Raw genomic sequence first — 16,752 nt, 5'->3', positions numbered from 1 at the left:
TCTTAGCGTACTCCTACTATCCGTATCCTACCTAAGTGCAACCTCAATGTACCTAGCCTGCATGTGAGTGTGAAGCCAAGAATCTTCCTGGAAAGAGCCAACCCCATCACCCGATGGGAGAGAATTAAAGACCTCGTCTTGGTCAGAAGTTGGACACCCCGCAAGGGATGTCCGACCGATGCGTGCTGAAGCCTTAGCGTGCAGGGACCTCCGTATCAGTGTCAGCATAGAAGCACATCTTCTAGTTACCTAGTGAAGGTGCGGTTCTTTTATACCAAAAAGGTAGCTTCAGGGATTTTACCACAATTGATATGTTGTGAGTACAATTACGTAGATGAGTCTAAATCAATAATTGTAATTATGAAAAGTAGCCCTGTCACACTAGGAGGAAGAAAACAATGACTTTTGTACAGAGTATGTTAATCCTGTAAAGCACGTCACATACAGGGGATTAAGATATGATGCAAAAATTCTTCATGCATAATAAATTAGGCTAGTTTCAAGGAAACCAATCAACATTTATTCAGTACTTAACTGGGTAAAAAATTAGTGCTAGAACTGTTCTGCAGAACAAGGTAGGACAAATGTAGGTAAAAGGTCGCTTTGCTACATACGCCTAGGTTAGGAAACATAACACCCACTCCTTTTTTACAGCTCAACTAATGCTAAAATAAGCCTGCTAAAAAAGCATGAAAACATTGTCATTTAACCAGTGTCTAAAACATCTAAAAACATGTTTATATGTTAAAGGATGCTATTACAATTCAATCTATAAGTCCAATAAAGAATCAATATACCATTAGACTGACTGAGTACATCAAAATCCATGGTGCTCAGTGAGAGCCGAAGAAAAGAAAAATACCAACAATGTTCCTCATTCCAATTTGGCTTGTGTTAGAAAAAAGGCTGAATTGTTCCCATCAGACGGAGAGCCAAATGTTTATTTGTCCTGTGTGGGAAATGCAACATCTCTGTTGCTTGCATTCACAGATGGCAGTCCCGGTAACACCTCTTGTATCAGGTCAATGGAGCAAAGGCGATCTGCTCTGGTTCACACAGCAGCCACTAAGGAAGAACTCAACACCTGTGAGCCTGTTGTACAGAAGGTTTCTGTTCTGCCAGGAGCTTACGCATTCCATGGAGGCTCTAAGAATGCTGTCATCATCATGGGAATATCCTAAGGACACCGATATGCATGGGCCTTTAAGAGGTCCAGTAGTATGTCTATGTCTAGTGGCGCAACAAATGGAAGGGTTCGACACATGTCCAACATGCATTCATATTCCCAGAATACGCAGCTAAACACAGGCAAGATGCAGTCAAACCAAACTGTTCTGAACGATAGGAACCAATGTTCGCTTAGCTCCTAAAGCCGAGGTGTGCACAGGTAAGCACCATGCGTTCACGACAACATCTCACCAGCAGTGCTTTTTCCATCTCTTGATAAACTGGGCCGTCCATTGTGAAGCAGGAAAACTAAAATCAGGATGCCCACTACAAGTGGTAGGATCAGTGGAAACCCTCCAAAAACGCTTGCCAATACGGACTGTATGAATCAGATGATAGTCTGAAAGGCGCTCAACAGTCCAGAACCTATAAGTTTAAATAGGTACACGACCCCCTCATATCAGGCATGTTAAAGATACGATTAACCATTTCCCAGAAATGGAGTGGAAAAGTACCTACAGACTAGTGCCTTCTCTTTCAGATGAAGACCTTGCAACCCCGAGATCAAACGTCTCTCGGGCTGAGGTTCAAACCACATCTTTATGAAAAACCATGCCTTTCAGTCTTCTCAGAGAATCAAACTGTATAAAGGACACACTCAATGAAGGCCATAGCATTGCCTCCCTAACTGTGTGGGCCGGTGGAAACAATACTTTCGTACAACAAGTAACCCTGGAACTTACTGTGACCAGATATGTGATGCCCGGTACCAACCCACAACAGCATTGATCATTCAGCATCAAATAGCTCCCATTCGAGAGCAACTCGAACACTGGATGAATCACGGCAGCCAGGGAACCCTTCAAGTAACAGCACAAGTTAGCAACCAAAGCATTACAGGCCCCATGAAGTGAAATGTCCTTGCAAACTAAGGGCCCACTTGAAGCACTTTCGCAGTTTGAACTTCTGAGACCAACTTCAGTGTCCCCATTCCTGCATCTAAATCTACATGGTAATTCCCAGTACTCGTGTATGTACCCTTCTCCTAGCGCTTCATATCTGCCTACCTGATTTGAGACAGTATGGAAATTGGAATGTTGTGGCTGGCAGTGTAATATAGCCATGGATTAACCACTCTGTGGAAGGTGACTCAGCCACGGTGAAAGGTGATTTGTCCAATTTTTCAATGTGCAACATGGTATATTTTTCATCTCTGTGTGCCATAACCATCTGTCTTTCTGCTAGATTGTATACAGAGAACAGAGTTGTGCTGTTAATGTAACGCCAGGGCACGTGGCCAGAATGCAATGATTGAAGCATCCCACTAAATAACAGAATGGACCGCAATTGCAATTGTCCATGTGGTAGAATAGACAAATCCTGTTCACTACATCTGTTGCAGAAGACACAATGTTGCCCAGTGAATAAATTGTGGATGACAGTGTGGTCATGCCATTGTCCACCACAGCCAAAGACTTCTCAAGGTTAACCCTATCTATATCACGTAGTCTCTCAGCAGCCTCCTGTTGAGAGATTTTCCATAGCTTATTGTAAATAGTATAAATGAAACGCTTTTGATGTGGCTTTTGGGGACCTAATAAAAAAAACTAAGATCCATGTCATCTGAGAGAAGGGATAAGTGTTTTTTTTCACTTAAGACAGTGCTGAGGTCATTAGCCACTCAAGACATAACTTCCCAACACTGTAAGATGTCACCACCCTGAGTGTTATGATTGTAGATAGCGCTGATCAGGCCTATGGATACTAAACCCTTTGGTGGTGCCCCTGAATCATGACTGACACCTATTTGTGTCGATAGGCCAAACCAACCATCCCTTCCAATTGGGGTCTGATGACTTGTAAGTACCATTGTGTAGTATAGCTTCTAATGTATCCTCACTGCGTAGTGTATAGTTTTGCCAACCCTCAAAATGCGTAAGTGAGGGAATCCGGGGTGTGTTCAAATCCATGATCTTGGCAATCCCAAGACAGGAAGTCTATTGCACAGTCCTGTGTAGGAGAATCCTTTGAAGTGGTATGAGGCATGCTCTAAATAGGGCCTCAATTCCCTGAACCTGCCAATCTTTAGTCCCCCAGACATATTTTGTGTCTATAGTGTCCCTCCAAAAGTCAAAACCCTGTAAAGACAGTTGGGAAATAAAGGAAGCAGAGTATATCAGCTTAGTGTCAATAAGCATATTTTACTTTGCAGATGTAGGTGCCTATAGTAATAAGAGGCTGGTTCTGAAGTGTTAAACCCAGAAAAATAAGCAAACCTCTGTGAAAATGTTGTTGAACTATCCTTCGTCTGTGTTGGGCAATGTTCCCATTGATAGTAAATGAAAACATTACTTGGGATACATGCTTTGTGCAAAAAATGGTGACCATCAATGTTGTTGCAAAACGAATAAAAAGTTTAAAAAAAAAATGGTGACCAAAATGTTGGTAACAGAACATGTTGCCAAAATTAGAGGTATTATCATACAATTCATCATTTGAACATGCAGCAGATTGTTGTAAATCAGACAGCACAGTATGCACAGTTTCAATGTCCCAATCATCAGCGAGAGTACTAGAGGTGATGATATCACTAACAGAAATTTTGAATAAATGAGGTATAATTAAGAGTTCAGTAAGGCTATACACATCATAGGAAAGTCTGTCGCAAACTATACCTTTCAGAACTGGAACTGCTGCAATGTTCACTAAGGGCAGGTCCCTCTGTTCACAGTGTGATGATGCATACAGTTCGTGGACCAAGTTCACATATTGCACTTCAGACCATTCTGGGAGGTAATGTCCATTCAGGATCAAGAAAAAGACAGTTGCTATATCAATCCAAGGGACCAGGAACTGAGGACCAATTACAATCCAGAGCTGTAGCCAGGGAAAAAGAGTAAGTCTTTTCAGTCAAAGGTAGAAATCACAAATCCATTGTTTTTGGGGAACAGGCGGTGGCAGTAACTCGGATTCACTTGGATCCAATGAGAAATCGTAAAAATCGATAAAGTAGCCAGACACAGTCATATCTATCTTTGGTAGCTCAGCAGGTTTTGTGGAACTGGCAGATGACTCAGTTCGAGACATATTCACAAAGACCTCGTTATTAGGCGGAATTGAAATCTGTGCGTCATTTGCAGTTTGATGTTGTTCAGTTTCAATAGGTACAAGTTGCATTCCATTGTTGGTAACTCCCTCACTTCGTGAAGTGAAGTCTTCAAAGGTTATTAATCTTTCCATCTGAACTTCCTGTATAGTAGCGAGAGGAGATCAGTGGCTTCCCAGGAGCCCACGTGGCCTACTGTTGAGTGTCAGCCACATAGTGTGGTTTGATCAAATCAGTTGAGACTAATCTCTTGTCTTTGGAGCCTGCAAGAGACAGAAGAAGTACGGTTCTTGTTCCTTCGACAGCCAGGACAGGTACAGGCGCTCTGTAAGATGGCCCAAACTAATTTTTGTGCACATTCTTTTCTCTGACCAGGTCCCCAATCTGCGGGAACCAGGCAGGTCTTGCCGGAACAGCTTTCACTTCTCCAGTGGTAGTGCTTTTTCCTTGGGCGTTGCTTTGTAATGCCCGGAATTCATTGAGTTCCTGTAAACCAGCCAAACGATCATTGATGTCAAATGGTTATTAATCCACCACTGTTCTGCCACAATCAAGGTCTGGTACCCACATTCTTATCCCAAACAGGACTTCATATGGAGTACGGCCCCACAGGGATTTCCTTTGCATGTTGTAAAGTGCCCTCTGGACCCCATATAGGTGATTGTCCGAACAGCCACCCGAGCCTAATACACCAGCTGTTACGGATTGCTTTAAGTCCGCGTTCTTCTTCCCCACGATTGAATTTGCCTTCATGATATGGGGGGAGTACCGCAATGCTACACCCAAACTTCCCATGGCTTCTTTCTAAGCCTGTGAGCTAAACGCAGGGCCACAGTCGGAATGTAATGTGCCAATTGCATATGTCCCTATGGAGACTTGCAAATCCTGAATCCACTGTCAGCAAGATGTACTTGTAAGCCCCGTCAGATTGTAAAGGGCTGTAGTGGTCCAAATAGACACATACGAAGGGGCTGTCTGATATCAGTAGTGGCGTTTGTGGTGGACCTGCTATGGTGGAACCTTTCATCAGCTACTGTATTCTCTTCAACGTGCACGCCAACACGCTGATGACTCAATGTGTGAATTACATGAGCCTGTGGCAAGCATTTTTTCAGCTTTGCCACCTGTTCCCAAAGCAACTTGTGTGTTATGGTGCAATTTTTGGAATCTCTAAACCCATTCTTCAATATCTACATGAGCCCCCTTCCCGCCATCTCTCGCAATCACAACCTCAACTTCATCTCCTACGCCGACGACACCTAGCTGATACTCTCCCTCACCAAAGACCCAGCCACCGCCAAAACCAACCTCCAGGAAGGAATGAAAGACATCACGGAATGGATGAAGCTCAGCCATCTGAAACTCAACTCAGACAAGACGGAGGTCCTCATCCTCGGACAATCCCCATCCGCCTGGGACGACTCCTGGTGGCCCACGGCGCTGGGCACCGCACCGACACCCACGGACCACGCTTGCAACCTGGGATTCATCCTGGACTCCTCCCTCACGATGACCAAACAAGTCAACGCCATCTCATCTTCATGCTTCAACACCCTGTGTAGGGTCCGAAAGATCTTCCGGTGGATCCCCACCGAAACCAGAAAGACAGTTACCCAGGCCCTCGTCACCAGCCGATTTGACTACGGGAACGCCCTGTACGCAGGAACCACAGCCAAACTTCAGAAACGACTTCAGCGCATACAGAACGCCTCCGCACGACTCATCCTCGACATCCCTCGCCGCAGCCACATAACACCCCACCTGAGAAACCGGCACTGGCTCACCCTCAGCAAGAGGATCACGTTCAGGCTCCTTACCCACGCACACAAAGCGCTCCACGACATGGGCTCCGAATACCTCAACAACCGCCTCTCGTTCTACACTCCCACCCGCCAGCACCGCTCCGCCAGCCTCGCCCTCGGCATCCTCTCACGGATCCGCAGAACCACAACCGGAGGAAGATCGTTCTCCTACCTGGCCGCCAATACGTGGAACTCCCTCCCCGCACACCTACGACTGATCCAGGACCATCTCACCTTCAGGGAGCACCTCAAGACCTGGCTATTCGAGCAGTAACAGCACCCCCCTCCCTTCAGCGCCTTGAGACCCTCACGGGTGAGTAGCGCACTCTATAAATGTATTGATTGATTGATTGATTGATTCTGGCCCCAATAGTGAGGATATTCATTGTATGACTGGACACAATAAAATAAATCGCACACAATGAGTGTGGGGAATTGCCGATCCATATTTTGTAGTGCCAGTATTAGGGCTTGTAGTTCTGCCAGCTGCGCGGTGCAGTCCCCAAGGGATTTCATGTGCATTTTATCAGGTTGGAACTTTCTGTCATGCATGCACCCTTTAACAATTGGGCAAGCCGCAAAGTGTTGCATTTTCATTCCTATGGTGGGCTAAGCAGATACGTCAGTATAAATGATCAATTCACACTGATCGAGAGGCAGGATTTAATTCGGGAGAGGATATACTTGTTCGTACTACAGAAATGCTTGTGATTTTTTTGTGTAGAATCATATCTGTAATCTACACATGTTGCAGTGGGAGAATTACCGCATTGTATCCATTGTGGATGCAGTGCTTTTGTGTTAGAATTGCCTTCTTTGGTAACAGCCTCTACGGTTGGTACTGGAGTCACAACAATTATGCATTTCCCATGTGCTAATGCTCTTTTTCTCCCTACAGTAGTTTGTACTGCTTTCAGTATCTTTTCTGTGGATGCAAAACACATTTCAGCGTTTGTGTACAAATCTGATTTGTGATTGGAAGGATAAATGTGATTCTAAAACTACCTAGTTGGTTCAAAAAGTTTTTTATTGGATTGTCCAAACTGACAGGGTTAAAAAGCAGTGCAAAGCAGTGTGAATTAGACTGCTCAGATGTTAAGGTCGGTCGACATGTTTCAGCCTATCTGGTCTTTACAAGTGTCCAGGCTTTCATCAGGACCAAAAGAATTAAACAATGCTGTTGCATAGGTGAATAGATTAGCAAAGCAATGATAAAGTGATACCAAACCAGTAATCCAATGTTAAGCTTGGTATTACTGGAACTTATCTGTAAAGGTGAGACACAAAAAACACAGTGCAACTAGTTAAACAACATTGCAATACCATTCTCTTATTGTCAACGTTTGACGGACATAGATCGTTAACATGTCCATAGAGTACCATTATGTTACCCATTGTAACTCTACTCACCCAAGTCGATGGATAAGTAGACCCGCCTCTATCTGGTAACAACTCAGGGAAGGGGGCCCCACTCTGCAAGAAACAAGATCATGTGTCACTCATTATTCATAAGTGGTGGGAACACATGTCTATAAAGGAAAAAAGGAAAAAGGAAAAAGTGTTGGTTGCGAACCTCTATGGTAGAGACAATGTGACAGGAGGACTCTAACCACATTTATAGATATGCCCGGCCTTATTTGCTGGTGGTCAGGACTGTTAGTTCTATGTTAACAGTGTGGTACTATTTGACTCATATTAAGATAGCGTCACAAGAGGGATCTAAGAGTTAGAACTATGCCTAGCCTTATTTATTGATGGCTGATAGTGCTTTATTGATAGATTTATTATTTAACTCATGTTAAGACTACGGTAAAAACGACTACGAATTATGTTGGAGTAAACTTTCTAGTTGGAAAAATTGCCAGTTCCACACTTAATGGCAAACTAAGGAAAGCTAACACTGGTTACCATTGCGGTTACAGTAAGTTGATACACTCTCAAGACTGTACAATTCATGCACAAGATATAGCCACGTGGCGCACTATTAAAATGGTATATGACGTGCTGTATTTGAAATAAGGATCTATGATTACTCGTGAATCATGACAGTAACCACGTAGCGCGATATTGTAACTATAAATAGCGTGCTGTATATGGAATATGGAGCTACAATAACTCGTTAAGCACGGCAATGAGTACCTTGCTGTATATGGACAAAGTCTTTTAAACTCTTCTAAAACATACGCCTATATTTCCATCGCTGTACGACTAAAAACTCTGACTGAGGACGATGCCGTTAGGCGTGCTGCATTTAAACCAAGGTGTGTGGTGCGCAGCGTATCAACTAAAGACGCTTAGGCTATTCCTTAATAATGCTTAACCTCGGTCTGAGTTTTCAGTCTTACAGCGATGGACATTTAGGCGTCTTTTTTAGCAGAGTTTAAAAGACTTTGTCCATATACAGCGTGGTACTCATTGCCATGCTTAACGAGTTATCGTAGCTCTATATTCCCTATACAGCACGCTATTTATAGTTACAATATCGCGCCACATGGTTACTGTCGTGCTTTACGAGTAATCATAGATCCTTATTCCAAATACATGCACATCATATACTGTTATAATAGAGCGCCATGTGGCTATATCTCGTGCATGAATTGTACAGTCTTTTAGCGTGGTACATGAGAGTGTATCAACTTACTGTAACCGCAATGTTGACCAGTGTTAGCTTTCCTTAGTTTGCCATTAAGTGTTGAACTGGCAATTTTTACCACTAGAAAGTTTACTCCAACATAATTCGTAGTCGTTTTCACTGTAGTCCTAACATGAGTTAAATAATATAATTCTATCAATAAAGCACTCTAAGTCCTGGCCATCAATAAATAAGGCTAGGCAAAGTTCTAACTCTTAGATCCCACTTGTGACGCTTTCTTAATATGAGTCAAATAGTACCACACTGTTAACATAGAACTAACAGTCCTGACCACCAGCAAATAAGGCCGGGCATACCTATAAATGTGGTTAGAGTCCTCCTGTCACATTGTCTCTACCATAGAGGTTCACAACCAACACTTTTTCTTTTTTCCTTTTTTCCTTTATAGACATGTGTTCATACCACATATGAATAATGACACATGATCTTGTTTCTTGCAGAGCGGGGCCCCCTTCCCTGAGTTGTTACCAGGGAGAGGCGGGTCCACTTATCCATCGACTTGGGTGAGTAGAGTTACAATGGGTAACATATTGGTACTCTATGGACATGTTAACGATCCATGTCCGTCAAACATTGACAATAAGAGAATTGTATTGCAATGTTGTTTAACTAGTTGCACTGTGTTTTTTGTGTCTCACTTTTACAGATAAGTTCCAGTAATACAGAGCTTAACATTGGATTACTGGTTTGGTATCACTTTATAATTGCTTTTCTAATCTTTTCACCTATGCAGCAGCATTGTCTAATTATTTTGGTCCTGATGAAAGCCTGGACACTTGTAAAGACCAGATAGGCTGAAACATGTCCACCGACCTTTACATCTGAGCAGTCTAATTCACACTGCTTTGCACTGCTTTTTAACCCTGCCAGTTTGGACAAGCCAATAAAAACCTTTTTGTCTCAACTAGGTAGTTTTAGAATCACATTTATCCTTCTAATCCCATCCAGCGCTGCACCCTCACAACACCTAGCACTCACATATGGGATTTTTGCATCCTCAACATCTTAGGAAATTCAATAAAAACATCCCAGAGCTACTACCTCACAGTGAGGGAGTTGTAGCCCTCAGTGGGACTAGGCTTTCCCACTGGGAGGAGAAGCCCATATGATGAAGCATGTCACCTATGGTGGGTGAGGGCATTCGTCCTGAAAGGGATTGCTCCCCAGAGGGGCTTTACTGAGAGACACAAATTCACCTCTATCTTTATTGAAACACAAGTTGCACTCCATGATAGACCCCGAAGTCTTGTGCTATGATTATTGTATATGGGGAATGTGAGAAGTTGGCCTGGTATATGATGCTCACTAGTTAAAGTGATCACCTTGTACCATGCCAAGCAACCCTTATGGTGTGGTTGTAAGTCAACCTTTTCGGACTAGCTGCCCTAGTGGTAGCGTAGGCTAAGCAGTCTTTGAGGCTAAACTCGTGAAGCGTGTTAAGCCAGCTGTTTTACCAAATGCAACCCCCTTTTATACCAATGAAAGGACACCACACAGATATATATTCAAAATATATATGTATTTATTTCTCAAAGTAACCCCTAGTCTCTTTATGAGCACAGGAGCACAAATCGTCAAACAAGATTATCACAGAATACACAGAAGTTGCACTTTATATGGATAGGCCCTGGTGGCCACTCAAACCATATACTAAAATAGTGGTATAAGTACCACGAACAGAAAAGGGAAAAGGCCTAGGGCCTCTAGAATTGCTGGGCCTACAAGGAGCTAACGTCAGTTAGTGACCAGGAGGTCCACGGGTGGCGTGTGCAGAGCAAATAGTCACACGCGTGCTCCCATAGGTTTCAACGGGTGCGTAAAAAGTACAAAGTTACTGCAAAGAGGATCTTCCGGATGGACTAGGAACTCAAGATTTGGAACACAGGCACTAGAGATGTAATACTACACTTGGGCACAGGTGTGCCAGCTTTACCTCACCCACAGGAAGCGGGTGCATAGGCCTCGAAGTGCGTCGGGTTTCTTCTATCTGTTCCGTGGAGCCTGAAGACAAAGATGCTGCAGGCGGTCGGTCCGGGAGAGATGCAGTGGATCCAAGAGTGGATCGGAGATGTTGAAGACCTGTAAGCAGAGGGGACAGTGTTCACAGTCACTAGCCAGTGACCAGCGTGGCACCAGGTGGGTACCAGGCAATGTCGGGTGCAAACAGGAAGAAAGGTGTAGCTTGTCTCTGCAGCCACGTGGTCCCTGGAGGTCGACGACATCCAGGAGTCGAGTCACGAGCTGTCCCACGCAGGCTCTCGCTGTCGGCGGTGTCGGCGACTTGATCGAAGCAAACAAGCCTTGGCAAAAGCAATTGTTGTAGGAAAAGGAAATAAGCTGATGGTTCTGACCAGCAAGGTCAGAAGGACTGCTCCTTTGGAGGGGAGCAAGGGCCAGTCTGGAGCAACCAGACCAGCGGTGTATTTCTTGAAGTTCGTCGCCAAGATGGCTACTAGCCAGCGGGCCAGCAACCGGTTAGGCGCGTCGAGTGGCAAAATGCAGAAGGGCCCCACGCAGATCGTGGAGATGCTGGAGGGCTCACCTTTGGTGCAGATGCTGCTCGGGTGTTGGGCTTCTCAGATCCCAAAGCACAACTTGGAGGGAGCCTCGGTTGTTGCACTTGTCAGCTTGTCGTAGTCGTTCCAAGATGGCTGGCTCCACGTGTCTCGGTGCCTCCACGGGTCTCCTCTTTTCAGGGACTGTGGATCGGGCGGTGAGAGGTCTGGAGGTCCAGATCTTGTCAGTCTCTGGGCTCGGGCTCCGGCGGGAGGCGGCGGCAAAGCAGACGTTGATTCGCTGGATGGTGCTTGCGTTAGCAAGGTGGTCACTCCCTGACCACAGGGGAGATTGGCTTCAGTCCTCTGTGCAGCAGAGCGTCGAAGTTCCCGTCTTCTTCTTAGTTTTAAGTTGATTCCAGGATGTCTGAAGTCTTAGGACACAGCTCCTACCTTTAAGCGGATTCTAGGGGCCGGACTACCTGCTAGGTCCCTCCCTAAGGGTGGGACCAGGAAGGGGGGTGGTTACACCCCCAATCCTTTGTCCAGCTCGCCCCAGGCCCGGGACTGGTGTGCCCCAGGACCGGTTTGAACTGGCATATGCACCGAGGCTCCTTGTGAGCCACAGGCATGTCTGGTTTCTTTCAAGCCCTACCTGACCAATACACAAAATCCTGTCTGGGGTGGTGTATGCACCTCCCCTGGCAGGAAACCCTTTGTCCACACCTCCCAAGCTGGAAGGACTCCCAGCAGCAGGAGGGCAGACTTGTGTCTGTGGTGGCAGCATCCATTTTGTGGAGCTGAGGCTATGTCTGATTTTACCCGGGTTTCAGGTACTGTACATGTCGTGTCCCTCTAGAAGGGTGGAATGCTAACCCCGTCGCCAGAATTGGCGAGGGGTTAGTATTCCAATTCGTATGACACCTTACTCGACATGTTTTGATAAAGCCAAACCAAAGATAGCATTTAACCGCGAGGTTCATAATGCACTTAAGAGTATATGGTATGACGATATCTGGAAACAGTAGAAGGAAGTTGTTCCGACCACTGCAGACAGGCTCAGCTCATGCCAGAGCACCATCTCACATGGAACCAAGCACTCTGCCTTCAGGATTGTTAAGGCCTGCCATAGGAGTGACTTATAGGTTACCAGGTGTCCCATTTAAGGTTAGGTATAGGTATACTACACCTAAGTAAGAGGTGATTACACCAACTTACCCCAGCTGAGTGATCAGCCAGTTGTGTCAGATTGTTAGGCCAAGCCTGGGGTGGCATAATACATGCTTCAGCCCTTGGCAGGCCTTGGGTACACCAATGCCCTGGGTACCTAGTGTACACTGGTACAGGGGCTGACAGGGTGATCCACTTCCAATTGGTTATGCACCTAGGGTGCATAGTTTTAATTTAGTAGAGAGAACAGCAGGCTGGGGGTCTGATTGGCAGGCCCACAGCCTCAATATGTCAAAAACCAGTGAAGCAAAAAGCAAAAATTTGGGGTGACCATAGGATAGCAGACCCTACTCTCCTACACAACCCCCCCCCAAACGCTGGGACATTAAACTAGCCTTGACCAGTCTCGTCTTCATGTCCTAAGTGGAAGTACCTGGAGAGACCATGTGCATTCCCATGGTTAGTACCTGGCCGGTGCTCCACTGTAAAGTCCATCCCCTGTAGGGAAATGGACCACCTAAGCAGTTTGGGATTTTCACCCTTCATCTGATTTAGCCACAAGAGGGGCTTATGGTCGGTCTGAATCTTGAAGTGAGTGCCAAACAAGTATGGCCTCAGCTTCTTCAGGGCCCACACCACAGCAAAGGCCTCCCTCTCAATAGCTGACCAATTCTTCTCTCTGGGGGTCAACCTTCTGCTAATAAAAGCAATGGGTTGGTCTTGACCATCTACATTAAGTTGTGACAGCACAGCTCCCACACCCAACTCAGAAGCATCTGTTTGGACAATAAACTCTTTGGAGTAGTCAGGACTTTTCAGGATAGGTGCAGAGCACATGGCCTCCTTCAGGTCATCAAATGCCTTTTGACAGCTTACTGTCCACTGAACCTTTTTGGGCATCTTCTTGGATGTCAGATCATTAAGAGGAGTCACAATGGACCCATAGTTCTTAACAAACTTCCTGTAGTACCCAGTCAAGCCCAAGAAAGCTCGAACTTGAGTCTGGGTGGTTGGAGGGGACCAGTCCTTGATGGATTGTATCTTACTCTCCAGTGGTTGAACTTGGCCTCCACCTACAAGGTGGCCCAAATATACAACCTTACTCTGCCCTATCTGGCACTTAGTAGCCTTGATAGTGAGGCCTGCCCTCTGCAGGGCCTCAAGAGCCTTCTTCAGGTGGATCAGGTGATCCTCCCAGGTGGAGCTAAAGACAGCAATGTCATCAAGATATGCTGCACAAAAGTCATCCAACCCAGTAAGGACTTGGTTCACCAGCCTTTGGAAGGTGGCAGGTGCATTCTTCAGACCAAAGGGCATCACCACAAACTGGTAGTGCCCACCTGGGGTTGAGAATGCTGTTTTGGCCTTAGACTCCTCAGCTAATCTGATTTGCCAATAGCCAGCTGTTAAGTCAAATGTGCTCAAAAACTTTGCAGAAGCTAGTTTGTCTATGAGCTCATCTGCCCTTGGAATGGGGTGTGCATCTGTCCTGGTGACAGCATTGAGTCCTCTGTAATCCACACAGAACCTCATCTCTCTCTTGCCATCTTTGGTGTGAGGTTTGGGGACCAGAACCACTGGGCTAGCCCAGGGGCTCTCTGAGGGTTCAATGACACCTAATTCCAGCATTTTATGTACCTCAGCCTTTATACAGTCCCTGACGTGGTCAGGTTGTCTGTAAAGCTTGTTCTTTACAGGCAGACTGTCACCAGTGTCCACCACATGGGTACACCAGTCAGTTTGACTAGGTATCAAGGAAAACATATGTGAAAATGATTGTAGAACCTGTCTACATTCAGTCTGCTGATGGGCAGTGAGGTTGCCTCCAAGGGTCACTCCTTCAACTGAGCCATCTTCAGGGTTCTGAGACAACAGGTCTGGGAGAGGGTCACTCTCTTCCTCCTGTCCCTCATCTGTAGCCATGAGCAAGCCCATGTCTGCCCTGTCAACATATGCTTTAAGCCTGTTAACATGGAGTACCCTGTGGGGACTCCTGGGAGTTCCTAGGTCGACCAAGTAGGTGACCTCTCCCTTCTTTTCCAGGATTGTATGGGGTCCAGACCATTTGTCTTGGAGTGCTGCTGGGGCCACTGGCTCCAACACCCATACCTTCTGTCCTGGCTGAAACTCAACCAAGACAGCCTTTTGGTCATGCCAAGCTTTCTGTAAGGCCTGGCTTGCCTCAAGGTTTTTGGATGCCTTCTCCATATACTCAGCCATCCTGGAGCGGAGACCAAGTACATAGTCCACTATGTCTAGCTTAGGCTTTTTGAGAGGTAACTCCCATCCTTCCTTCACCAAACACAGTGGGCCTCTCACAGGGTGCCCAAACAACAATTCAAAGGGGCTGTAGCCAACTCCTTTTTGTGGGACCTCTCTGTAAGCAAACAGAAGGCAGGGTAGAAGGATGTCCCATCTTCGCCTGAGCTTTTCAGGTAATCCTTTGATCATACCCTTTAGGGTCTTGTTGAATCTCTCAACAAGCCCATTGCATTGTGGGTGATAAGGGGTGGTGAACTTGTAGTTGACACCACATTCCTTCCACATAGCTGTCAAGTATCCTGACATAAAGTTGGTACCTCTGTCAGATACTACCTCCTTAGGAAACCCCACTCTGGAGAATACTCCCAGCAGGGCCCTGGCCACAACAGGAGCTGTAGTGGTCCTAAGGGGAATTGCCTCTGGATACCTGGTGGCATGATCCACTACCACCAGTATAAATCTGTGCCCAGATGCAGTGGGAGGATCCATGGGACCCACTATGTCTATTCCCACTCTTTCAAAGGGGACCACCACCACAGGTAGTGGTATTAGGGGGGCCTTTGTTGTGCCACCTGATTTGCCACTGGCTTGGCAGGTAACACAGGAGCGACAAAACTCCTTTGTATCTTCATTCATGTGAGGCCAGTGAAAGTGAGGGACAAGTCTGTCCCAAGTCTTGTTCTGGCCTAGGTGTCCTGCTAAAGGAATGTCATGGGCCAAGGTAAGAAGGAAGCCCCTAAATTGCAGAGGTATAACCAACCTCCTGGTTGCACCAGGCTTGGGGTCTCTAGCCTCTGAATAAAGGAGCCCTTCATCCCAATACACTTTATGGGTACCTTGAGCATTCCCAGCAGCCTCAGCAGCAGCCAGCTGTCTGAGGGGTTCAAGAGAGGGACAGGATAACTGAGCCTGCCTCAAGTCAGCCCTGGAAGGTCCCCCTGTCCCCAGAAACTCAACCTGATCAGGTTCAAGCTCTTCAGGGACAGTTCCTTCAGGGTCCTCTAGATCAGCTTCCTGGGAAGGCTGATCATCACTCTGAGGCAGGGGGGAAGGCACAGCCTTGACCCTCCTGTTCTTCTTCTTGGTAGGTGCTTGGTCCATTGTTCCAGGATCCAAGACCTGAGGTTCAGTGAGGCACTTTTTGGCCTGTGACCTGGTCACAGCAAGGACATGTGATGATATACCTAACATCTCTGCATGAGTCCTGTACTCCACTTCTGACCATAGAGAACTCTCTAGGTCATTGCCCAACAAACATTCTACTGGGAGGTCTGCACTAACCACAACCCTTTTGAGGCCAGTTACCCCTCCCCATGAGAAGTTAACAACTGCCACACTGTGTGAAGTAGTGGCATTGCTGGCATTGGTCACCAGGTAGTTCTCACCTGGTATGTACTGTCCAGGGTCCACAAAGCCTGGTGTCACCATAGTGACACTGGCACATGTGTCCCTGTAGGCTTGAGCCACTTTGTCATTAATTAAAGGAGTCTGTCTGTACTTGCCCAGGTTACTGGGGCTCACAGTCAGGGACAAATCAATGTCCCCATCACAGATCAAGACTGCCTGTGTCAGGGTTCTGTCTAAGTCAGAATCTCCTTCAGTTCCCATAGTGATTCCCACTACACCCTTTGTCTGGGGACCAACACTGCTAACAGTAGTACTGGGAGCAGGTGCCTTAGGGGCAACAGTGTTGGGGGCTCCACCCTTTTTGCAATCACTAGTCCAGTGAGTTGTATTTTTGCAATGATTGCACCAGGGTTTCTTTTGACCTTCTTTCTTCTTTTTGGACTGTTGTTGGGACCCACCCTCTTTAGCAGTAGTTTGGGGCCCTGTTGAAGACTTCTGGTCTTTAGATTTCTGATCTCCACCCTTCTGGTCTGTTTTCTTCTGATCACCCCCTTGGCCCTGGTTCTGGTTCTTTTGCTTAACCCTGGTTCTGACCCATTTGTCTGCCTCCTTTCCCAATTATTGGGGAGAGGTCAGATCAGAGTCAACCAAGTGTTGATGCAGTTGCTGGTTTTGACAGTTATTTAAAATCTGTTCTCTCATCATCAAATTATACAATCCTGTAAAATCAGATACCTTACTTCCCAGCAA

Source organism: Triturus cristatus, chromosome 5_2 (genome assembly GCF_964204655.1).
Source record: "Triturus cristatus chromosome 5_2, aTriCri1.1, whole genome shotgun sequence".
NCBI classification, from domain to species: domain Eukaryota; kingdom Metazoa; phylum Chordata; class Amphibia; order Caudata; family Salamandridae; genus Triturus; species Triturus cristatus.
The sequence above is the reverse complement of the archived record's forward strand: the minus strand, read 5'-3'. Positions refer to the sequence as shown.